Source organism: Schistocerca americana, chromosome 11 (assembly GCF_021461395.2).
Source record: "Schistocerca americana isolate TAMUIC-IGC-003095 chromosome 11, iqSchAmer2.1, whole genome shotgun sequence".
In the NCBI taxonomy this organism is placed as follows: Eukaryota; Metazoa; Arthropoda; class Insecta; order Orthoptera; family Acrididae; genus Schistocerca; species Schistocerca americana.
In genome coordinates, this window is record NC_060129.1 from 97810257 (window position 1) to 97837716 (window position 27460).

Sequence of the window (27460 nt, forward strand, 5' to 3'; positions counted from 1 at the left end):
GGCAGGGCGACGGCGTCTCACAGATCCTCTTCAGTATGATCTCAGACAAGGTCACGAGAGAGAGGAATAAAGAACTACAAGAGAAAAACATCGACCGAATCCATCTAGTAGAAAGAGCATGAACTGACGTGGAATATCTTGCTTTTTTCTGACTATATTGCTATGATTTCTAAGGATAAAACAGATACAAAGATAATGATAGAAACACTGTACAAAATTTCATCTACAACCTGACGACAAATATCGGAAACGAAAACAGAATGCATTTAACATAAAACACTATTGAAAAAAATATATACCAGCACAAGATGAAAACGTCCAAAGAGTTGATACGTTTAAGTATCGAAGACAATGGATACAATCAAAGGGGTTAGACAATACTACAAGCAAAGAAAGATCAAGGAAAATGGAATTAGCAAACAAAATGCCCGAAAAGTTATATAATAAGAAATAAGTATCATTCCAGGCAAAAATTTAACGCTACGCAACAGTAATTAAACCGGATGCAGCATAGACATTTGAATGCCCAACACTGAGTACAAGAGGTGAATAAGAAGAACTGGAAAAGCAGAAAAGCTTCAGGGCCACAAAAGAACAGAGGTAATAGCTTGACGAAGAGGAGAAATGAAAAGCTACAGAGAAACATAGGGACAATCGCAGACACAATAAGAAAGTGGAGATGAAAGTTTTCCGATCATGTTTACAGAATGAATGACAACAGGCTAACAGAGAAAATCTTTGATTTCATTTCGAAATTAAAAACACCACGAGAAGGCTGGAAGACACAAGAATGGATCTAAGAAAACTAAACCTCACAGAAGACACCAGACAGGACAGGGAAAATTTCAGGCTAGTGATCAACACTGCAAAATTTTTTATCCGACAACAGATTTCACAACCTAGGAGGTTGATGTCAAATGAACAGAGCCAGGCCGTCAGCCAGTGCATATAGAGATTCTGGGAAGGATACAAACAATGTACCAGTGTCTTACGTTCCAAGCTGTCTATAGCTGACCGAATTCAGTAATAAAAAACTTGAGAAATTTAAGCTGGACGTAAGTAGGAAATAAGGAGGAATCAACACAGAATTCCTAAAAGAAGCACTGAAGAGGTAAGGAAAATTCACGAGAAAATGCCAAATGTTGGAACCGGTCATGAGAATTGAGCTACATATTTCAGATCTAGATATCTTGTCCACGTTTCACTATCTTCAGCGTTTCTGCACTAAGGGAGTGCAGTTCTTTGTTACAGGATTTCTATTCTTGATGTCGCATTCTGTACTACTGCGTCAAATAACAAATTCTGGAGTCGACAACTAAACTTGACATAGATATCTCAAGTACAGAGACAAGTAATAAAAAATCCTAAAAAGTAATAACAATACACACTTAATGAAATGTCAGGGAAAATAACGAACCGTGCAATAGAGAATTACAATTTACCTATATAGGCACAGCTGTCCTCTTAGGTTCCTGCGTAACCACACCCTCACAAATCGTGCCGTTTGTGGTAAAATACTGACAAATATTCGTGAGAATCAAGATTATAAATATGACTGCTAACCGTTCCAGTCGCAGCAGTTATGCTGTTCTTTAGATTCCTGCCTGACCTCTCCTTCGGAAATCATATCTTATTGGGAAAGAAGTAGACAAATATTTCACGAGAACCAAGATTACAAACACGATTGCTGCTTGATTTACTAACAGCAGTTTAAACTGTGCGCTTAGGTTTCTCCCTAACCAGGCTATCGGAAATTGCGACATATTTGCAATAAACGGCACAGTTAACGTCTGGCACTAAAAGAACAAAAAAAAAATGTTCAAATGTGTGTGAAATCCTAAGGGCCCAAACTGCTGAGGTCATCTGTCCCTAGACTTAGACACTGCTTAAACTACCTTATGCTAAGAACAACACACACACCCATGGTAGAGGGAGCACTCGCGATTAGTCACATGGCGCCTCTAACCGCGCGGCCTAAGACAACCAGAGATAACATTTAATGACGGGGCACTTCCATCTTTCGCATCGTAGACCAATGATGCCACACACGACGTCGCTGGTCAATGCTGACGGGTGGAACAGGACACTAGAACTGAGCCAAAATAGTACTTAGTGCTGGAATTCATCTATAATCTTGTAGAGATTCTATTAGAAATAAATTACCTCTTGCCATTGACACATGGAGGACGTGTGTTTCAAGAAACCGCGACGATGTACTAGCCTTGTCGAGAATTATCCAAACAAGCGACTGAACATAGCACTTGGTGTGGCAGCTTTGTAGGAGCATTTATAATTTGCAGACGCCCGATCTTCCTGTAATTAAAAGATTCATAAAATTAATGTTCCTCCTACACAGACTGTGTTAGACAGTTTCGTATGAATAATCCGTTCGACTGGTTTGTAAATTATTCTAAATATAGCTGCTGTGTTGAAGATCTCTGTATTTGTCAAACATGCACGAGTCGAGAATTAGTGTTACACATGCACAGAAATGTGCAATCGTTTCAGTGCCTGTGCTTTGGCAGAGACCAGGGGCCCTATCCTATATCGTTCATACCGATCGGTGTAGTAGGTTACTCTCGGTAGTGACGTCATTTTCGATTCTTTATCGAAATATCCTATTCAGCAAACTTCTGGGACTTGTTACCGAACGGTCCTCCCACAGATTTTACGACAATTGTACAGAGAGGTTTTGGATTTCTGTCTGGCCCTGTCGATCGGTGAGCTGTGGTTTATGCACACCTATAATATGTTACTTTAAACATATTTAGCGGTTTTAGTTTGGATTTAGTGATTGTGTTACTAAAGAATCACCAGAGGATGCATCCAGTTAAAAGTGAGTTCATAATAGACTATTTTCATTTGTTAGAAATATGGTCAGGATTGTTTGTTACTGTGAATGATTACATTAAAAAAAACCGTTTTCGGTCAATATTCTCTCAAAATATGTGTTATTTTTATGCATGTAACAGTTTAAAGATAATTAAATATCAAGACATTCACTCTGCTTACGCATATTACATTACTGAACTGATGTTACTAGTGCCTTTGTCTGCTCTTTCCCACAAATGGGTTAGTTAGTAATTATCGAAACGTGTTTACAACTTTCAAGGAACAATGGAATGCAAATATGTGTAACCCGCTATTAGAAACCTTCCAAACTATCGCGCATTTATGATTACGCAGCACCGTTTGGCAACCAAGTCAGCCTATGTTCCTCTACATAATATTACAAGATTTGATCGCTGTGTGGCCGTTGTTCTTGTGGTCAAGTGGTTGGCGCGCGAGATGGCGATACGAAAGGACACGGGTTCGCTCATCGGTGGATGGAATAAATTTTTTTTCCTCTACACATATATGCAACACGTTGTGAGACATTGTTACTCGTGTAAGTTAAGATTTTTCTGCAATATTCGTTATTACTTACCTGTAAGAGCGCGCTTCCTCAGTAATGATTTCGTGATTTCTGTGTGTTTAAAACACGAAATTACTGTGAGTGAAACAATCGACAGTGACCTTTATATTTCTTCTTGTCAGAAATAATTCACCATTTCTTCCGAATATGTAGCGATTTCCGAGTATGCAGTTTGACAGGAATCTAAGAGCACAACATAAATTACTTGGAATGTAACTAGCAAAGTCATCTTCATAATCTTGCTTGTCACAAGTATTTATCTGCGAGAGAATCCACAACCACAGTAGACAGAGATGAAAGATCTCTTCCGTAATATTTTTGACTGTTGCAGCATATACGAAACATTTTCATTCATGAGATGCATGTTATAAACTTCGACGAACTGCAGGAGCTCTCGAAAATGCGTTTTCTTTTTTTTCAGTATTGTTTTTAAGACCCAAATCGTTGACGCATCACTTAGGTAGGTGGGCTACTTAATCATTTGGATCTCTAGAGCGTGTTATAACCACATTCTGTTTATCTTCTTATTCTTTGAAACTTTCAGAATCAATTTTTCGGGTGTTTTTATAGATGTATTAGGACAATTTGGTATTAGACACTATTCCTAACTCGTATTCCGAAACGTAAAATCCAAAACACGATGTCAGTGTGAATTAGAATACGATGATATAATGCGGCATTTACGACAATCAGCAGAATACAGTCAAATACCCTATCGTTATTATGCATGCATGGAAACATGCGGTCAGGGAAACTGTAAAAATTTCTATGCATTTAAGCTGAGAATCATGGAAATGAATATACTGCGTCTGATACTGTAAGGGAGGAGCCAAGGGCGATGAAGCGCGGGCACGTCAGCTCTATGGAATGCGGCGTCATGCGTTATGGCAACGTAAACGCGATTTTCGGTACTTGGAAGAACAGCGCGCCTGTGTCGTCTGCTAGCCGCCATGTGTTCGTGACTGTACGCGCTGCAGTGCGCATGTGCGGATGTGCGGCCGCTTGCTTTTGATTGGCTTGCGCGACGCGAACCGACAACAGCGCTTCGGTTCTCCAGACCCGAACGGTACCGCTTCCAAAACGCATACTGAATAATGCAGGGGCTCTGATTCGAGTACTAGACCGTTCGGTGCTCTTGAGTAGCGAAAAGATCGGCACCATGGCGGAAAGATACAGAATAGGCACCCAGATGCTGGTTGATGACTCCACATACACAGCTGCCGCTGCTCCTGCTCCCTGCTGTGTTTTTTGAAGCTTTGCTGGTAATGGGGGCAGGACAGTCGCCTTGGTCACCTTTCGACTCGAACCGTTGCTGAGCTACGGCGTGAGCCGATGAGGAGAGCCGTGTATTGTTGACAGCTGCGTCACGTCTTGATTTGTCTTGTGTACTCTAAGGGGGTACAGTTGACTGATACAGTCATTTTCGAAATGGCCTTACTCCAATGAGTTACGAAAGATAACAGATATTTTTGCGTGCAAAGGGATTTATTCTAGATATTGCAAACGTGTTTTTATGGCCAAGTTACAGCGACGTCATTTATGAAAAGACTTCACTCCTGGAATAGCGCCCTTTCAACGGTGATCATACTCGCATGCCTTCTACCGAATACTTAATGCACTATATCTTACGGTTCGCTTTTCGTAGTTCAATTATTGTTACTTCCGAGTATGTGTTGTGAAATGTAAAATAGCTTCAAGCACTGGGTTGGAAACTAGTGAAAGCGCCAAGAAAACAACGAAAGAAAGAAAGAAAGACAAAATGTTGGAAATTATGACAGAATGATATAAAAACAGCAATAGTGAACTGTCATGAGCGTACTAATCATTAGAACCCCGTTTGTTTCTACATTTTGAACATAGTAACTCATAGTCACGTGTTGTGGCTTCTAAACACATAGAAGGATTGCAGAAGCAAACATTCGATGTTTTATTTCCGAAAGTGTCTGTCGTTTTTAATTTTGAAAATACTTACACTGGTCACGTAGCTATTAACAGGAAGAAAGATCGAGACATTCAAGACTATTATATTCGCCATGAATATAGGTATTTCTATGATGTTCTTATCAGTTTAAGTTATTTCTTTGAATAGTGGAAAGCCCATCCTGCTACATTTCATATACTCACCTGCAGAATGTTTTTTTTTCTCCCCTGAAAATTTAAAGTCTTGGAGTAATGCCTTTCCATGGATAAAAACAGTAAGATCGATCAGTCGAGGCGAATCCTTCACTAGGTTAAACTGATAGACGTGGTACATCTATTTTTGTTTTGTTACACGGTCTAGTTCCACAGCACCAGGTTGAGGAGCAAGTCTAGGAAAATGCAACAGGACGGTACGTCAAACTAATGTCTGACACCTTAATGGCTCTGAGCACTATGGGACCTAACATCTGTGGTCATCAGTCCACTAGAACTTAAGACTACTTAAACCTAACTAACCTAAGGACATCACACACATCCATGTCCGAGGCAGGATTCGAACCTGCGTCCATAGCGGTCACGCGGTTCCAGACTGAAGCGCCTAGAACCGCACGGCCACACCGGCCGGCGACACCTTAATATCAGGTAAAATTTGTACGAATAGTACCCATATGTGAAGCCGCTAAGTAATGTCTAGCGTAGTCAACAATACTACAAATCAATCTGCTCAATTTTTATACAGGCACTCAAGTCAGTACAGAAGGAATGAGTCATGAAAATACTTCAGGCCACACTTGAAAGGATGTGGATTGCTGCCGATATTTGTTAATTCTCGTGGTAATTTAATGTAAATGGAGAATACTACATGTCCGAGTCAAGGAGGTGCGATCGAAATGCTGGGTTGATTTCTCCCTAGTGTTAACTGAATGAAGGCTGCTAATTATCGGAGAAAACCACGCATTGTTAACAACAAACGAAGTTGAAATATACATTTAGAGTCCCGCGCTAGAAGTCCCAGACTCCTGAACAGGGGTCGACCACAGTTTCGTGAACTTTCACCACATTTTGCTCTATCTGCCGTTTTCTGAGCCAAGAAGAGCCTTTGAGAATGAGAAAAGCAACAGCAGAATATAACATCGCAATTCATAAGCTAATCAGCACAAGCAAAGCAGACTAATTCTCGTTTTGGGCTATCACTTATTTCAGATACATACAGCGCTGTTAAGTTTTTGAACAAAATACTGAACGTGCGCTGTCTATTTCAGCTTACCACCTACCAGAACAACGAATTTTGATTGTTCGGACTGACTAATTATATGCCTATTATCTCTGATTGAAACGTCAGTTGTAGTTCGGTTGTTCGCCACAAACTGTAAAAATATTTTGATTTAGCATCAATTCCTTTTGTACAATGCACGAACTTAAACGCCTTCAACTCCTCTGTTTGACACAGTGCTCATGTTCCACTCAGTATGCTTCACTACCAAAAAAAATCAGTCGGAAAACAGATACATCTTACAATTTGCTTTGATACTCCGCAAGCCACCTGGTGGTGTGTGGCAAAGGATACTTATGGGACCACTGACTGATTCCTCCTTTCTTGTTTTCTCGGAAAATATACGTTTTCGGACAACATATATGGTGATGAAAAATGCTCAGTTTACAATTGTAAGTAGGTTGTTTAAATTTTTATATTGGTAACGCCACGTAGCGCTCTGTATGAAAATCACTGGCTGTGCTGTGTGCAGTCTGTGGCTAGTTTGCATTGTTGTCTGCCATTGTAGTGTTGGACAGCTGGATGTGAACAGCGCGTAGCGTTGCGCAGTTGGAGGTGAGCCGCCGGCTGTGGTGGCAGTGGGGAGAGAAATTGCGAAATTTTGAAATTTGTAAGACTGGATGTCATGAACTGCTATATATATTATGACTTTTGATGACTATTAAGGTAAATACATTGTTTGTTCTCTATTAAAATCTTTCATTTGCTAACTATGCCTATCAGTAGTTAGTGCCTTCCGTAATTTGAATCTTTTATCTAGCTGGCAGTAGTGGCGCTACCTCTATTGCAGTAGTTCGAGTAACCAAGATTTTTGTGAGGTAAGTGATTTGTGAGACGTATAGGTTAATGTTAGTCAGGGCCATTCTTTTGTAAGGATTTTTGAAAGATTGCGTTGCGCCAAAAAATATTGTGTGTCAGTAATTTTTCTAAGGGGACGTTTCATACGTCGATCCTTAGCCGAGGATACCTCACTGGAAACTTCTGATTTTTTCTTGTAGTTTGTGTAATTAGTGTAGCTTTTGTTTATTGCTAGCGCGTAATTGTAGAGAGAATTTCCTTTGTAGTTGTAGTTTTTCATTCTTGTACAATAAAACAGTTGTGGCATGCATGTAGATTTGCACCAAGTACTTCGCAGCTGCGCTTGCAATTAACGAGATATCATTTTCAATGCAATGTTGATGCTTCTTCTTATTATGCTCTTCAAATTGTGCTTTTCTGTGTTATCATGTGAAATATTGTGACAATAATGGCGTGTGAAAAACGTAATACTAGGCTCCAAAGTAAACTGAGAAATGACAGTGAAGACGAAAGCAGTGTGTTAGCGCCACCGTGTAATGAATTAACGAATGTTCAAAGTAGTAATTTGGTAATTGTGCATAGGGAAATGGAGTGGGCGGTAGACAATGGTGTAGACAGTGAAACAATTAGCGAACAGGGAAGAATTATCGATCGATCGGTCGGCAACAGCCCGCCTCAGGAATCGGGAATGATAGGACACTATTTTGCAAATACTGCAGATTCAGGTTTTGGGTCCTCACCGTTTTCTCAAATAAGTCAAGACACATTTTCTGCTTGTCAAAATGTGAATGTTGCTAGTGCTAGTGCTACAAAAGTTAGACACAATGGAAAAAAATCTTCAAAAGTTAGACACAACGCTTGAACAAAATCAGAAACAAATGGGACAAAATCTTCAAAAGTTAGACACAATGGAACAAAATCTTCAAAAGTTAGACAGAATGGAACAACACCAGAGACAAACACAGCAACATTTAAATGCAATGGAACAAAATCTTCAAAAATTAGACACCACACTTGAACAAACACGTGAAGATTTAACTACTGATCGAATCGAAATGTCAAAAACTCTGTAATGACGTAAAAACACAAATTTGTGAGCATTTCCAACCTATTTTTTCGCGTCATGAAAATGCATTACAGAATTACAAAGCAGCCATAAAGGAAAATCACGACACCTTGCAAGCTAAAATTGACTCAGTTGCATCTACCGATTCGGTTACGCAACTTGCAAAAACTCAGGAAAACTTAAAGGACACTGTAGATACTCTTAAAATTAGTTCAGAAAGACACATGGAGGAAATTAGTTCATTATCAGAGAAAGTAGTTGAACTTTCGGATCAGCTAAATAATTTATCTACGAAGGTAGATGATAATCTGAATGACACAAAACCGGTAGTCTTTAATGACACAGAAGAGTGCAAACAAATTAGGAAATTCGAACAAAATCAGAATCAAATTAATACGCAACACCAAAGAGAAATCCGGAAAGAACAAGATCAGTTGACACAGGTAATACAGGAATTACATGTTTTAGAAGCCACTCGCGCTCCAATACGGGAAGAGGGACATGGAAATACGGAACAGCCACAAAATAATAACTCAGGGCACTTCGGAAATCATGAAAGAAATTGGCAAGGTGCACCGAATTTTGAGATGGTACCGCCGAAACGACGACGTAACAATGACCGACATGCGACTCGCCGACATGATGATTTTGACTATAAGCTGTTCACTACTACACGTAAATTCAAAACATTTAAGAATTCTGGCAACGACATTCATCCACAAGCAAGGCTCCATCAATTCTCTCATTGTTTTCCTCCCAACTGGTCATTAGAGCACAGATTAGAATTTATGTGTGGCTGTTTAGAGAATGAACCAGCTGTAAGAATGCGATCGGTCATTCACGATTGCAACAGTGAAGGAGAATTTTATCATGCCTTCCTCTCAGCATATTGGTCTCAAGCTACACAAGACCGAGTAAAACATAGCATCATAATGATGAAACATTTCGAACAATCGGAATTTTCTAGTCTTGTCAAATATTTCGAAGACATGTTGCACAAGAATCAGGACCTGTCAAACCCATACAGCCCCTCAGAACTAATCCGCATTTGCTTAATCAAATTACCTGAACATTTGTGACATATTATTTTGGCAGGACGTTGCACAGACGACATTGAAGCTGAAGGGACTGTTACAAGAATTGGAAATTGACACTGACAATCGCGGAACGCGAAAACAGGAGCGCAACAATTACAGGTCACATCCGTCACAATTCCGCGATAACAGAAATAATAACTGGACACGACAAGGCTATTCTTACAACGTAAATCGTGACCAAAACAGACACCACCAGTATGACAACCACTGGCAGGGTAATAGTTACAGAGAAAGATCGCATTTCCGTAGTAATGAATATGACAGAGACAATCATAGAAACAGACAATATGGCAACCACGGAAGAAAGAATAACTTCAGATGCAACGGTCCACCGTGCAGTGATAATTCAGGGAGAAATTCTCCGCCACTTAACCGACAAGAAAGAAACTACAGGAACTACCGACATGACGATATAATCATAACAACAGGCCTGAACTTCATCAGAACTGGCTAGATTCAAACAGGGCAGGGCCCTCTCGACAAGGTGAATTTGTAGAAGTTAGGTCTCCTAATCTCAATAACGCAGCGCGCCAACAAAGAGACAGACAATGACTCGCACCGCAGGCAGCCACGTGCACTGACTGGCTCAGAGAAAAATAATATAGACGCTAACCTTGAGAAAAATTCCAGTATTCCTTACCGACATATACAACATGATAATTGGTTTGAAGATGAAACTCTGCGCACTAGAAAGGGTAAAAGATTGCACCACATTTCACATGTAAACCGTTTATTGAAAGATAATCTGCTTTTTAACTTTGTCTTTGGCATAAAACTTTTCACTTCACATTACTAGTATGCTTTGTCAGACTTAAGAAACTGTTACCATGCAACAATGTTTGAAGTTAAATATCCAGTAAAGAACCTGGGCAACATATTTAGACAGTAATTACGAATGCATTGTTATAGTGAACAGACGACACAGTGTTGTACATTCTTGCAACAAGTTGCACGATTACGTAACGACTATCAAGCTTACATACTTAGAACTTATACTGCTAATGAGATTTTAATGCAACTTTTTGGTTTACTTGAAAAGATACTCTTTATTTGAAGTACATTCGGTGAGATTAAAGATGACTTAGCATTTGGTTTCTTTGATAGCTACACGATTATATCACGACGCTATTAATATGTGACACAATTTACATTGTTGCATTTGCGGTGTACCTGTTTTAAATCTGCACAGTTTTTCTGTATTATTCTGGAAAGTAATACAGGTTTTAGTAGTAACTTTTGTGGTATAGCTAAAATGAGACAGCCTTTTTCGTACCACAACAATACGTCACATTATAGTATATTCTTGATCACGGTAAGGTACGTAACAACTACGATATATATATGCAAAGCATTTCACTTTCGTTAATGATGAGGTAAGTACATTGACTTCAGCAGAACTTTGCTTACAGAGGACGATAGCTACGACACTTCCACAGAAATATCTTACAGCAAGACGCACATTTAGCGCTACAGAACACGCATTTGAGTAATTAATTTTGTACTTAAACCATTTATTTTTCAAGATTTTTGAATTACAACATCCCATTATTGTAATCTGTAACACCTGAGGGTATAATTACATTAATCTTCAGGGCGATCCACTCCTACATTGTGTACCATGTGTTTGGCAAGCACAAGGAGCCCTAGCTAAGATGCTATTATACAACTTTACACATCGGAACCATATTTCTCTAACACACAAATTACACAGCTGTCTGATCATTTAACTGCAGTGGTGCATCAGAATCTAATACTGCTGTCCCAGGAAGGCTCAAAGCACAAACACATAGAAGAGTTACACCTCTTGTATATAATTCGGAATTGTGCCTCTTGTATTCGATCCCGATGCAATTTCTGTGTTTCATCGTCAATGTGAAGGTCCGAGGGATACAGTAAACATGCAGTGGTGTATCGGAATCTAATACTGCTCTCCCAGGAAAGGCTCAAAGCAAAAACTCTTAGCAGAGTTACTCCTCTTGTATATAAGTCGGCATTGCGCCTTTTGTATTCAATCCCGAAGCAATTTCTGTGTTTCATCTTTAACTCGAAGGTCCAAGGGATACAGTAAACCTGCAGTGGTGCATCGGAATCTAATACTGCACTCCCAGGAAAGGCTCAAATTAAACTCTTAGAAGAGTTAATCCTCTTGTAAAAAAGTCGGCACTGACCATTTTGTATTCAATCCCGATGCAATATCTGTGTTTCATCGTCAATGTGAAGTCCAAGGGATACAGTACATCTACAGTAGTGCATCGGAATCTAATACTGCTCTCCCAGGACAGGCTAAAGGCACAAACTTTTAGAAGAGTTACTCCTCTTGTATATAAGTCGACATTGCGCCTTTTGTATTCAATCCCAGTGCAATTTCTGTGTTTCATCGTCAATGTGAAGGTTCAAGCGATACAGTAAACCTGCAGTGGCGCATCGGAATCTAATACTGCTGTCCCAGGAAAGGCTCAAAGCACAACCTCTTAGAAGATTTACTCCCCTTGTATATAAGTCGGTATTGCGCCTTTTGTATTCAATACCAATGCAATTTCTGTGTTTCATCGTCCATGTGAAGGTCCAAGGGATACAGTAAACCTGCAGTGGTGCATTGGAATCTAGTACTCCTCTCCCAGGAAAGGTTCAAACTCTTAGAAGAGTTACTCCTCTTGTAAATAAGTCGGCATTGTGCCTTTTGTATTCAATCCCGATGCAATATCAGTGTTTCATCGTCAATTTGAAGGTGCAAGGAATACAGTAAACCTGCAGTGGTGCATCGAAATCTAGTACTGCTCTCCCAGGAAAGGTTCAAAGTAAACTCTTAGAAGAGTTACTCCTCTATTATATAAGGCTTCATTGTGCCTTTTGAATACAATCCCGATGAAATTCAGTGTTTCATCGTCAATGTGAAGGTCCAAGGGATACAGTAAACCTGCAAGAGTGCATCGGAGTTTAATACTGCTCTCCCAGGAAAGGCTAAAAGCACAAACACTTAGAAGAGTTACTCCACCTGTAAACAAGTGGACATTGTGCCTTTTGTATTCAAAATCGATACAATTTCTGTGTTTCATAGTCAATGTGAAGGTCCAAGGGATACAGTAAAACTGCAGTGGTGCATCGGAATCTAATACTGCTGTCCCAGGAAAGGCTCAAAGGACAACCTCTTAGAGGAGTTACTCCCCTTGTATACAAGACGGTATTGTGCCTTTTGTTTTCAATACCGATGCAATTACTATGTTTCATCGTCCATGTGAAGGTATAAGGGATACAATAAACCTGCAGTGGTGCATCGGAATCTAATACTGCTCTCCCAGGTAAGACTAAAGCACAAATTCTAAGAATAGTTACTCCTCTTGTATAAAAGGCTGCATTGTGCATTTTCTATTCAATCCCGATGCAAATTCTGTGTTTCATCGCCAATGTGAAGGTCCACGGGATACAGTAAACCTGCAGTGGTGCATCGGAATCTAATACGGCTCTCCGAGGAAAGGCTCAAAGCAGAAACCTTTTGAAGACTCACTCCTCTTGTATATAAGTCGGCATTGTGCCTTTTGTATGCAATCACGATGCAATTTCTGTGTTTTTCCGTCAATGTGAAGGTCCAAGGGAAACAGTAAACCTGCAGTGGTGCATCGGAATCTAATACTGCTCTCCCAGGATACGATAAAAGCACAAACTCTCTAGAAGAGTTACTCCGCTTGTAAACAAGTCGACATTCTGCCTTTCGTATTCAAAATCGATGCAATTTCTGTGTTTCATAGTCAATGTGAAGGTCCAAGAAATACAGTCAACCTGCAATGGTGCATCGAAATCTAATACTCCTGTTCCAGGAAAGCCTCAAAGGACAACCCCTTAGAGGAGTTACTCCCTTTGTATATAAGTCGGTATTGTGCCTTTTGTATTCAATACCGACTTTATTACTGTGTTTCATCTTCCATGTGAACGTCCAAGGGATACAATAAACCTGCAGTAGTGCATTGGAATCTAACACTGCTCTCCCAGGAAAAGCTCAAAGCACAAACTCTTAGAAGAGTTACTCCTCTTGTACTTAAGTCGGCATTGTACCTTTCGAATACAAACCCGATGCAATTTCTGTGTTTCATCGTCATTGTGAAAGTCCAAGGGATACAGTAAACCTGCAGTGGTGCATCCGAATGTAACACTGCTCTCCCAGAAAAGGCTCAAGGCACAAACTCTTAGAAGAGTTAGTCCTCTTGAATATAAGTCGGCATTATGCTTTTTGTATTCAATACCGGTGCAATTACTGTGTTTTATCGTCCATGTGAAGGTCCAAGGGAAACAGTAAACCTGCAGTGGTGCTTCGGAATCTAATACTGCTCTCCCAGGTAAGGCTAAAGCACAAATTCTTATAAGAGTTACTGCTCTTGTGTATAAGTAGGCATTGTGCCTTTTGTATTCAATCCCGATGCTATTTGTGTGTTTCATCGTCAATGTGAAGGTCCAAGGGATACAGTAAACATGCAGTGGTGCATCGGAATCTAATACTGCTCTCCCAGGAAAGGCTCAAAGCGAAACCTCTTAGAAGAGTTACTCCTTTTGTATGTAAGTCGGCATTGCGCCTTTTGAATTCAATCCCGAAGCAATTTCTGTGTTTCATCTTTAACTTGAAGGTCCAAGGGATACAGTAAACCTGCAGTGGTGCATCGGAATCTAATACTGCACTCCCAGGAAAGGCTCAAATTAAACTCTTAGAAGAGTTAATCCTCTTTTAAAAATGTAGGTTTTGACCATGTTGTGTTCAATCCCGATGCAATATCTGTGTTTCATCGTCAATGTGAAGGTCCAAGGGATACAGTACATCTACAGTGGTGCATCGGAATCTAATACTGCTCTCCCAGGACAGGCTAAAGGCACAAACTCTTAGAAGAGTTACTCCTCTTGTATATAAGTCGTCATTGCGCATTTTGTATTCAATCCCGGTGCAATTTCTGTGTTTCATCGTCAATGTGAAGGTTCAAGCGACACAGTAAACCTGCAGTGGTGCATCGGAATCCAACACTGCTCTCCCAGGAAAGGCTCACATCACAAACTCGTAGAAGAGTTACTCCTCTTGAATATAAGTCAGCATTATGCCTTTTGTATTCAATACCGATGCAATTACTGTGTTTCATCGTCCATGAGAGGGTCCAAGGGATACAGTAAACCTGCAGTGGTGCATCGGACTCTAGTACTGCTCTCCCAGGAAAGGTTCAAACTCTTAGAAGAGTTACTCCTCTTGTAAATAAGTCGGCATTGTGCCTTTTGTATTCAATCCCGATGCAATATCAGTGTTTCATTCTCAATTTGAAGGTCCAAGGAATACAGTACACCTGCAGTGGTGCATCGAAATCTAGTACTGCTCTCCTAACAAAGGTTCAAAGTGAACTCTTAGAAGAGTTACTCCTCTATTATATATGGCTGCTTTGTTCCTTTTGAATACAATCACAATGCAATTTCAGTGTTTCATCGTCAATGTGAAGGTCCAAGGGATACAGCAAACCTGCAGTGGTGCATCGGACTCTAATGCTGCTGTTCCAGGAAAGGCTCAAACACAAATTCTTAGAAAAGTTACTCCTGTAGTATATAAGTCGGCATCGTGCCTTTTGCATTTAATCCCGATGCAATTTCTGTGTTACATCGTTAATGTGAAGGTCTAAGGGATATAGTAAACCTGCAGTGGAGCATCGAAATCCAATACTGCTCTTCCAGGAAAGGCTAATGGCACAAATCATGAGAAGAGCTATGGCTGTTGGATATAATTCTGGATTGTGCATTTTGTATTCAATCCCGATGCTATTTCTGTGTTTCATCGTGATTTGGAGGGTCCAAGGGATACAGTAAACCTGCAGTGGTGCATCGGAATCTAGTACTGCTGTCCCAGGAAAGGTTCAAACTCTTAGAAGAGTTACTCCCCTTGTAAATAAGTCGGCATTGTTGCTTTTGTATTCAATCCCGATGCAATATCAGTGTTTCATCGTCAATTTGAACCTGCAGTGGTGCATCGAAATCTAGTACCGCTCTCCCAGGAAAAGTTCAAAGTAAACTCTTAGAAGAGTTACTCCTCTAGTATATAAGTCGGCATCGTGCCTTTTGCAACATCGTTAATGTGAAAGTCCAAGGGATATAGTAAACCTGCAGTGGAGCATCGGAATCTAATACAGCTCTCCCAGGAAACGCTAAACGCACAAACTCTTAGAAGAGTTTCTCCTCTTGTATATAAGACGGCATTGTGCCTTTTGTATTCAATCCCGATGCAATTTCCGTGTTTCATCGATAATGTGAAGGTCCAAGGGATACAGTAAACCTGCAGTGGTGCATCGGAATCTAATACAGCTCTCCCAGGAAAGGCTCAACGCACAAACTCTTACAAGAGTTGCTCCTCTTGTATATAAGACGGCATTGTGCCTTTTGTATTCAATCCAGATGCAATTTCCGTGTTTCATCGATAATGTGAAGGTCCAAATGATACAGTAAACCTGCAGTGGTGCATCAAAATCTAATACTGCTCTCCCAGGAAAGGCTAAAAGCACAAACACTTAGAAGAGTTACTCCACCTGTAAATAAGTCGACATTGTGCCTTTTGTATTCAAAATCGATACAATTTCTGTGTTTCATTGTCAATGAGAAGGTCCAACAGATACAGTAAAACTGCAGTGGTGCATCGGAATCTAATGCTGCTGTCCCAGGAAAGGCTCAAAGGACAACCTCTTAGAGGAGTTATACCCCTTGTATATAAGACAGTATTGTGCCTTTTGTTTTCAATACCGATGCAATTACTATGTTTCATCGTCCATGTGAAGGTATAAGGGATACAGTAAACCTGCAGTGGTGCATCGGAATCTAGTACTGCTCTCCCAGGAAAGGTTCAAAGTAAACTCTTAGAAGAGTTACACCTTTTGCAAATAAGTCAGCATTGTGCTTTTGTATTCAATCCAGATGCAATTTCTGTGTTTCATCGTCAATGTGAAGATGGAAGGGATACAGTAAACCTGCAGTGGTGCATCGGAATCTAATACTGCTCTCCCAGGTAAGACTAAAGCAGAAATTTTAAGAAGAGTTACTCCTCTGGTATAAAAGGCTGCATTGTACATTTTGTATTCAATCAAGATGCAAATTCTGTGTTTCATCGCCAATGTGAAGGTCCACGGGATACAGTAAACCTGCAGTGGTGCATCGGGATCTAATACTGCTCTACGAGGAATGGCTCAAAGCACAAACCTTTTGAAGACTCACTCCTCTTGTATATAAGTCGGCATTGTGCCTTTTGTATGCAATCACGATGCAATTTCTGTGTTTTATCGTCAATGTGAAGGTCCGAGGGATACAGTAAACCAGCAGTGGTGCATCGGAATCTAATACTGCTCTCCCAGGATAGGCTAAAATCATAACTCTCTAGAAGAGTTACTCCGCTTGTAAACAAGTCGACATTGTGCCTTCTGTATTCAAAATCGATCCAATTTCTGTGTTTCGTAGTCAATGTGAAGGTCCAAGAAATACAGTCAACCTGCAATGGTGCATCGAAATCTAATACTCCTGTCCCAGGAAAGCCTCAAAGGACAACCTCTTAGAGGAGTTACTCCCTTTGTATATAAGTCGGTATTGTCCTTTTTGTATCCAATACCGAAGTTATTACTGTGAATCATCGTCCATGTGAAGGTCCAAGGGATACAATAATTCTGCAGTAGTGCATTGGAATCTAACACTGCTCTCCCAGGAGAAGCTCAAAGCACAAACTCTTAGAAGAGTTACTCCTCTTGTACTTAAGTCGGCATTGTACCTTTTGAATACATACCCGATGCAATTTCTGTGTTTCATCGTCATTGTGAAAGTCCAAGGGATACAGTAAACCTGCAGTGGTGCATCGGAATCTAGCACTACTCTCCCAAAAAGGGCTCAAGGCACAAACTCTTAGATGAGTTACTTCTCTTGAAAATAAGTCCGCATTATGCTTTTTGTATTCAATACCGGTGCAATTACTGTGTTTCATCGTCCATGTGAAGGTCCAAGGGTTTCAGTAAACATGCAGTGGTGCATAGGAATCTAATACTGCTCTCCCAGGAAAGGCTCAAAGCAAAAACTCTTAGTAGAGTTACTCCTCTTGTATATAAGTCGGCATTGCGCCTTTTGTATTCAATCCCGAAGCAATTTCTGTGTTTCATCTTTAACTTGGAGGTCCAAGGGATACAGTAAGCCTGCAGTGGTGCATTGGAATCTAATACTGCACTCCCAGGAAAGGCTCAAATTAATCTCTTAGAAGAGTTAATCCTCTTGTAAAAATGTCAGCATTGACCATTTTGTATTCGATCCCGATGCAATATCTGTGTTTCATCGTCAATGTGAAGGTCCAAGGGATACAGTACATCTACAGTGGTGCACCGGAATCTAATACTGCTCTCCCAGGACAGGCTAAAGGCACAAACTTTTAGAGGAGTTACTCCCCTTGTATATAATTCGCCATTGCGCATTTTGTGTTGAATCCCGGTGCAATATCTGTGTTTCATCGTCAATGTGAAGGTCCAAGGGATACAGCAAACCTGCAGTGGTGCATCGGAATCTAATACAGCTCTCCCAGGAAAGGCTCAACACACAAACTCTTATAAGAGTTACTCCACTTGTATATAAGACGGCATTGTGCCTTTTGTGTTCAATCCCGATGCAATTACCGTGTATCATCGATAATGTGACGGTCCAAATGATACAGTAAACCTGCAGTGGTGCATCGGAATCTGATACTGCTCTCCCAGGAAAGGCTGATAGCACAAATTCTTAGAAGAGTTACTCCTCTAGTATATAAGACAGTATTGTGCATTTTGTAATTAATCCTGATGGAATTTCTGTGTTTTATCGCAATGTGTAGGTCCAAGGGATACACAAAACCTGCAGTGGTGCATCGGAATCTAGTACTGTTCTCCCAGGAAAGGTTCAAAGTAAACATAGAAGAGTTACTCCTCTTGTAAATAAGTTGGCATTGTGCCATTTGTGTTCAATCCCGATGCAATTTCTGTGTTTCAACGTCAATGTAAAGGTGGAAGGGTTACAGTAAACATGCAGTGGTGCATCGGAATCTAATACTGCTCTCCCAGGTAAGACAAAAGCACAAATTCTTAAAAGTGTTACTCCTCTTTTATATAAGGCTGCATTGAGCATTTTGTATTCAATCCCGATGCAAATTCTGTGTTTCATCGCCAATGTGAAGGTCCATGGGATACAGTAAACCTGCAGTGGTGCATCGGAATGTAATACTGCTCTCCGAGGAAAGGCTCAAAGCACAAACCTTTTGAAGACTCACTCCTCTTGTATATATGTCGGCATTGTGCCTTTTGTATTCAATCACGATGCAATTTCTGTGTTTCATCGTCAATGTGAAGGTCCAAGGCATACAGTAAACCTGCAGTGGGGCGTCGGAATCAAATACAGCTCTCCGAGGAAAGACTAAGAGCACAAAGTCTGAGGAGAGTTACTCCTCTTGTAAATACGTCGACATTTTGCCATTTGTATTCAATCCCGATTCAATTTCTGTGTTAAATCGTCAATGTGAAGGTCCAAGGGATACAGTAAACTGCAGTGGTGCATTGGAATCTAATGCTGCTCTCCCAGGAAAGGCTAAAAGCACAAAATCTTAGAAGAGTTACTCCCCTTGTAAACAAGTCGATATTGTGCCGTTTGTATTAAAAATCGATGCAATTTCTGTGTTTCTTAGTCAATGTGAAGGTACAAGGAATATAGTCAACCTGCAATGGTGCATCAGAATCTAATACTGCTGGCCCAGGAAAGCGTCAAACGATAACCTCTTAGAGGAGTTACTCCCCTTGTATATGAGTCGGTATTGTGCTTTTGTATTCAATACCGAAGCAATTACTGTGTTTCATCGTCCATGTGAAAGTCCAAGGGATACAGTCAACCTGCAGTGGTGCATCGGAATCTAATACTGCTCTCCCAGGTAAGGCTAAAGCACAAATTCTTAAAAGAGTTACTCTTCTTGTATATAAGACTGCATTGTGAAGTTTGTATTCAATCCCAATGCAATTTCTGTGTTTCATCGTCCATGTGAATGTCAAAGGGATACAGTAAGCGCGAAGTGGTGCATCGGAATCTAATACTTCTCTCCCAGGAAAGGCACAAAGCACAAACTATAAGAAGAGTTACTGTTCTTGTATATAAGTCGGCATTGTTCAGTTTGTATTCAATCCTGGTGCTACTTCTATGTTTCATCGTCAATGTGAAAGTCCATGGGATACAGTAAACCTGGAGTGGTGCATTGGAATCTATTATTGCTCTCTCAGGAAAGGCACAGAGCACAAACTCTTATAAGAGTTACTCCTCTTGTACTTAAGTCGGCATTGTACCTTTTGAATACAAACCCGATGCAATTTCTGTGTTTCATCGACATTGTGAAAGTCCAAGGGATACAGTAAACCTGCTGTGGTGCATTGGAATCTAACACTGCTCTCCCAGAAAAGGCTCAAGGCACAAACTCTTAGAAGAGTTACTCCTCTTGAATATAAGTCGGCATTATGCTTTTTGTATTCAATACCGATGCAATTACTGTGTTTCATCGTCCATGTGCAGGTCCAAGGGATACACTAAACCTGCAGTGGTGCATCGGAATGTAATACTGCTCTCCCAGGTAAGGCTAAAGCAAAATTCTTATAAGAGTTACTGCTCTTGTATATAAGTACTCATTGTGCCTTTTGTATTCAATCCTGGTGCTATTTCTGTGTTTCATCGTCAATGTGAAGGTCCAAGGGATACAGTAAACATGCAGTGGTGCATCGGATTCTAATACTGCTCTCCCAGGAGAGGCTCAAAGCAAAGACTCTTAGAAGAGTTACTCCTCTTGTATATAAGTCGGCATTGCGCCTTTTGTATTCAATCCCAAAGCAATTTCTGTGTTTCAACCTTAATTTGAAGGTCCAAGGGATACAGTAAACCTGCAGTGGTGCTTCGGAATCTAATACTGCTCTCCCAGGTAAGGTTCAACGCAGAAACTCTTCCAAGAGTTACTCCTCTTGTATATAAGACGGCATTGTTCCTTTTGTATTCAATCCCGATGCAATTTCCGTGATTGATTGATAATGTGAAGATCCAAGGGATACAGTAAACTTGCAGTGGTGCATCGGAATCTAATACAGCTCTCCCAGGAAAGGCTCAACGCACAAACTCTTACAAGAGTTACTCCTCTTGTTTATAAGACGGCATTGTGCCTTTTGTATTCAATCCCGATGCAATTTCCGTGTTTCATCGATAATGTGAAGGTCCAAGGGATACAGTAAACCTGCATTGGTGCATTGGAATCTAATGCTGCTGTCCCAGGAAAGGCTCAAAGGACAACCTCTTAGAGGAGTTATACCCCTTGTATATAAGACGGTATTGTGCCTTTTGTTTTCAATACCGATGCAATTACTATGTTTCATCGTCCATGTGAAGGTATAAGGGATACAGTAAACCTGCAGTGGTGCATCGGAATCTAGTACTGCTCTCCCAGGAAAGGTTCAAAGTAAACTCTTAGAAGAGTTACACCTTTTGCAAATAAGTCAGCATTGTGCTTTTGTATTCAATCCCGATGCAATTTCTGTGTTTCATCGTCAATGTGACGGTGGAAGGGATACAGTAAACCTGCAGTGGTGCATCGGAATCTAATACTGCTCTCCCAGGAAAGGCTAAAACACAAACTCTTAGAAGAGGTACTCCGCTTGTAAACAAGTCGACATTGTGCCTTTTGTATCCCAAATCGATGCAATTTCTGTGTTTCATAGTCAATGTTAAGGTCCAAGGTATACAGTCAACCTGCAATGGTGCATCGAAATCTAATACTCCTGTCCCAGGAAAGCCTCAAAAGACAACCTCTTAGAGGAGTTACTCCCTTTGTATATAAGTCGGTATTGTGCTTTTTGTATTCAATACCGAAGTTATTACTGTGATTCATCGTCCGTGTGAAGGTCCAAGGGATACAATAATTCTGCAGTAGTGCATTGGAATCTAACACTGCTCTCCCAGGAAAAGCTCAAAGCACAAACTCTTAGAAGAGTTACTCCTCTTGTAGTTAAGTCGGCATTGTACCTTTTGAATACATACCCGAAGCAATTTCTGTGTTTCATCGTCATTGTGACAGTCCAAGGGATACAGTAAACCTGCAGTGGTGCATCGGAGTCTAACACTGCTCTCCCAAAAATGGCTCAAGGCACAAACTCTTAGATGAGTTACTTCTCTTGAATATAAGTCGGCATTATGCTTTTTGTATTCAATACCGGTGCAATTACTGTGTTTCATCGTCCATGTGAAGGTCCAAGGGTTACAGTAAATCTGCAGTGGTGCATCGGAATCTAATACTGCTCTCCCAGGTAAGGCTAAAGGATAAATTCTTATAAGAGTTACTGCTCTTGTGTATAAGTAGGCATTGTGCCTTTTGTATTCAATCCCGGTGGTATTTCTGTGTTTCATCGTCATTGTGAAGGTCCAAGGGATACAGTAAACATGCAGTGGTGTATAGGAATCTAATACTCCTCTCCCAGGAAAGGCTCAAAGCAAAAACTCTTAGAAGAGTTACTCCTCTTGTATATAAGTCGGCATTGCGCCTTTTGTATTCAATCCCGAAGCAATTTCTGTGTTTCATCTTTAACTTGGAGGTCCAAGGGATACAGTAAACCTGCAGTGGTGCATTGGAATCTAATACTGCACTCCCAGGAAAGGCTCAAAAGTAAACTCTTAGAAGAGTTAATCCTCTTGTAAAAATGTCGGCATTGACCTTTTTTTTTCAATCCCGCTGCAATATCTGTGTTTCATCGTCAATGTGAAGGTTCAAGGCATACAGTACATGTACATTGGTGCATCGGAATCTAATACTGCTCTCCCAGGACAGGCTAAAGCCACAAACTCTTAGATGAGTTACTCCTCTTGTATATAAGATGGCATTGTGCCGTTTATATTAAATCCCGATGCAATTTCCGTGTATCATCGATAATATGAAGGTCCAAGGGATACAGTAAACCTGCAGCGGTGCATCGGAATCTAATACAGCTCTCCCAGGAAAGGCTCAACACACAAACTCTTACAAGAGTTACTCCACTTGTATATAAGACGGCATTGTGCCTTTTGTGTTCAATCCCGATGCAATTACCGTGTATCATCGATAATATGACGGTCCAAATGATACAGTAAACCTGCAGTGGTGCATCGGAATCTGATACTGCTCTCCCAGGAAAGGCTGATAGCAAAAATTCTTAGAAGAGTTACTCCTCTAGTATATAATACAGCATTGTGCATTTTGTAATTATTCCTGATGGAATTTCTGTGTTTTATCGCAATTTGTAGGTCCAAGGGATACACAAAACCTGCAGTGGTGCATCGGAATCTAGTACTGTTCTCCCAGGAAAGGTTCAAAGTAAACTTAGAAGAGTTACTCCTCTTGTAAATAAGTTGGCATTGTGCCATTTGTGTTCAATCCCGATGCAATTTCTGTGTTTCATCGTCAATGTAAAGGTGGAAGGGTTACAGTAAACCTGCAGTGGTGCATCGGAATCTAATACTGCTCTCCCAGGTAAGACAAGAGCACAAATTCTTAAAAGAGTTACTCCTCTTTTATATAAGGCTGCATTGTGCGTTTTGCATTCAATCCCGATGCAAATTCTGTGTTTCATCGCCAATGTGAAGGTCCAAGGCATACAGTAAACCTGCAGTGGGGCGTCGGAATCAAATACAGCTCTCCGAGGAAAGACTAAGAGCACAAACTCTGAGGAGAGTTACTCCTCTTGTAAATAAGTCGATATTGTGCCGTTTGTATTCAAAATCGATGCAATTTCTGTGATTCTTAGTCATTGTGAAGGTACAAGGAATATAGTCAAGCTGCAATGGTGCATGAGAATCTAATACTGCTGTCCCAGGAAAGCGTCAAGGGATAACCTCTTAGAGGAGTTACTCCCCTTGTATATAAGTCGTTATTGTGCCTTTTGTATTCAATACCGATGCAATTACTGTGTTTCATCGTCCATGTGAAGTTCCAAGGGATGCAATAAACCTTCAGTGGTGCATCGGAATGTAGTACTGCTCTCCCAGGAAAGGTTCAATTGTAACTCTTAGAACAGTACTCCTCTTGTAAATAAGTCGGCATTGTGCCTTATGTATTCAATACCGATGCAATTACTGTGTTTCATTGTCCATGTGAATGTCCAAGGGTTACAGTAAACCTGCAGTGGTGCATCGCAATCTAACCCTGGTCTACCTAGAAAAGCTTAAAACACAAACTCAATGAAGAGTTAACCCCCTTGTATATAAATCGGTATGATGCCTTTTGATTTCAATCCCGGTGCTGTTTCTGTATTTCATCGTCAACGTGAAGGTCCAAGGGATACAGTATACCTGCAGTGGTACATCGGAATCTCTTACTGGTCTCCCAGGTAAGGCTAAAGCACAAATTAATAGAAGAGTTACTCCTCTATTATATAAGGCTGCCATGTGCATTTTCTATTCAATCCCGATGCAATTTCTGAGTTTTATTGTCAATGTGAAGGTCCAAGGGATACAGTATACCTGCAGTGGTGCATCGGAATCAAGTACTGCTCTCCCAGGAAAGGTTCAATGTAAACTCTTAGAAGGGTTACTCCTCTTGTAAATAAGTCGGCATTGTGCCTTTTGTATTCAATACCGATGCAATTACTGTGTTTCATCGTCCATGTGACGGTCCAAGGGATACAGTAAACCTGCAGGGGTGCATCGGAATCTAGTATTGCTCTCCCAGGAAAGGTTCAAAGTAAACTCTTAGAAGAGTTACTCCCCTTGTAAATAAGTTGGCATTTTGTTTTTGTATTCAATCCCAATGCAATTTCTGTGTTTCATCGTCAATCTGAAGGTGGAAGGGTACAGTAAACCTGCAGTGGGGCATAGGAATCTAATACTGCTCCCCAGGTAAGGCAAAAAGGACAAACTATTTGAAGAGATACTCCTCTTGTACTTAAGTCGGCATTGTGCCTTTTTATTATAATCCCGATGCAATATCTGTGTTTCATCGTCAATTTGAAGGTCCAAGGGGTACAGTAAACCTACAGTGGTGCATTCGCTTCTCATACTGCTCTGCCAGGAAAGGCTCAAAGTAATCTCTTAGAAGAGTTACTCCTCTTGTAAATAAGTCGGCATTGAGCCATTTTTATACAATCCCGATGCAATATCTGTGTTTCATCGTCAATGTAGAGGTCCCAGGGATAAAGTAAACCTGCAGTGATGCATTGGAATCTAATACTGCTGTGCCAGGAAAGGCTCAAACCAGAAACTATTAGAAGAGTTACTCCTCTTTAATATATGTCGGCATTGTGCCTTTTGTATTCATACCCGATGCAATTTCGGCGTTTCTTCGTCAATATGAAGGTGCAAGGGATACAGTAAACCTCCAATGGTGCATCGGAATGTAATACTGCCCTAGCAGGAAAGGCTCATAACACAAACGTTTAGAAGACTTACTCACCTTGTGTATAAGTCGGTATTGTGCCTTTTGTATTCAATCCCGATGCAATTTCCGTTTTTCATCGTCAATGGGAGGCTCCAAGGGGTACAGTAAACCTGCAGTGGTGCATCGTAATCTAATACTGCTCTCCCAGTAAAGGCTAAAAGCACAAACTCTTAGAAGCGTTATTCCACTTGAAAATATGTCGACATTGTGCCTTATGTATTCGATCCCCATGTAATTTCTGTGTTTCATCGTCAATGTGAAGGTCCATGGGGTACAGTGAACCTGCATTGGTGCATCAGAATCTTATACTGCTCTGCCAATAAAGGCTGATAGCACAAACTCTTAGAAGAGTTACTCCTCTTGTATATAAGACAGCATTGTGCCTTTTGTATTCAATCCCGATTCAATTGCTGTGTTTCATCGTCAATGTGAAGGTCCAAGGGAAACAGTAAACCTGCAGTGGTGCATCGGAATCTAATACTGCTCTCCAAGGAGAGATTAAAAGCACAAACTCTTAGAAGAGTTACTCCTCTTGTATATAAGTCGACATTTTGACTTTTATATCCAATATCAATGCAATTTCTGAGTTTCATCGTCAATGTGAAGATCAAAGGGATACAGTAAACCCGTTATGATGCAGGTTTAATGTATCCCTTGGACCTTCAAATTAACCCTGAAACACAGAAATGGCGTCGGGATTGAATACAAAAGGCACAATGCCGACGTGTATACACGAGGAGTAACTCTTCTAACACTTCGTGCTTTGAGCCGTTCCTGGGACAGCAGTTTTAGATTCCGATGCAGCTCTGCAGGTTTACTGTATCCCTTGAAACTTCACATTGACGATGAAACACAGAGATTGCACCGGAATGTATACAAAAGGCTCAATCCCGACTTATATACAAGAGGAGTAACTCTTCTAAGAGCTTGTGCTTTGAGCCTTCACTGGGACAGCAGTAGTAGATTCCGCTGCACCATTGCAGATTTACTGTATACCTTGGACCTTCATATCGCCGATGAAACTCAGAAATTGCTTTGATATTGAATATAAAAGTCAAAATGTCGACTTATATACAAGAGGAGTAACTCTTCTGAGAGTTTGTGCTTTTAGTCTCTCCTGGGAGAGCAGTATTAGATTCTGATGCACCACTGCACGTTTACAGTATGCCTTGGACCTTCACATTGATGATGAAACACAGAAATTGCATCGTAATTAAATACAAAAGTCACAATGCCGTCTTACATACAAGAGGAGTGGTCTTCAAAGGGTTTTTGCTTAGAGCATTTCCTGGGAGAGCAGTATTAGATTCCGATGCACCATTGCACATATACTGTATCCCTTGGACCTTCACGTTGACGATGAAACACAGCATTTGCATCGGGATTGAATACAAAAGGCAATATACTGTCTTATATACAAGAGGAGTATCTCTTCTAAGAGTTTGTGCTATCAGCCATTCCTGGGAGAGCAGTATTAGATTCCGATGCACCAATGCAGGTTTACTGTACACCTTGGACCTTCACATTGACGATGAAACACAGAAATTGCATTGGTATTGAATACATATGGCACAATGTCGACCTATTTACAAGTGGAGTAACGCTTCTAGGAGTTTGTGCTTTTAGCCTTTCCTGGGAGAGCAGTGTTAGATTCCAATGCACCATTGCAGGTTTTCTGTACCCCTTGGAGCTTCCCATTGACGATGAAACACGGAAACTGCATCGGGATTGAATACAAAAGGCACAATGCCGACTTATATTCAAGAGCAGTAAGCCTTCTAAAGGTTTGTGCTTTGAGCCTTTCCTGGGAGAGCAGTATTAGACTCCGATGCACCACTGCAGGTTATTGTATCCCTTGTACCTTTACATTCACGATGAAACAGAGAAATTGCATCTGGATTGAATACAAGAGGCACAATTCCGAATTATTTAGAAGAGAAATAACTTTCTAAGAGTTTGTGCTTTGTGCCTTTCCTGGCAGAGCAGTATTAGATTCCGATGCACCAATGCAGGTTTACTGTACACCTTGGACCTTCACATTGACGATGAAACACAGAAATTGCATTGGTATTGAATACATATGGCACAATGTCGACTTATTTACAAGTGGAGTAACGCTTCTAGGAGTTTGTGCTTTTAGCCTTTCCTGGGAGAGCAGTGTTAGATTCCAATGCACCATTGCAGGTTTTCTGTACCCCTTGGAGCTTCCCATTGACGATGAAACACGGAAACTGCATCGGGATTGAATACAAAAGGCACAATGCCGACTTATATTCAAGAGCAGTAAGCCTTCTAAAGGTTTGTGCTTTGAGCCTGTCCTGGGGCAGCAGTATTAGATTCCAATGCACCACTACATGTTTACTGTATATCTGGGTCCTTTACATTGACGATGAAACACAGATATTTCATCAGGATTGAATAAAAAAGGCTCAATGCCGACTTTTTTACAAGAGGAGTAACTCTTCTA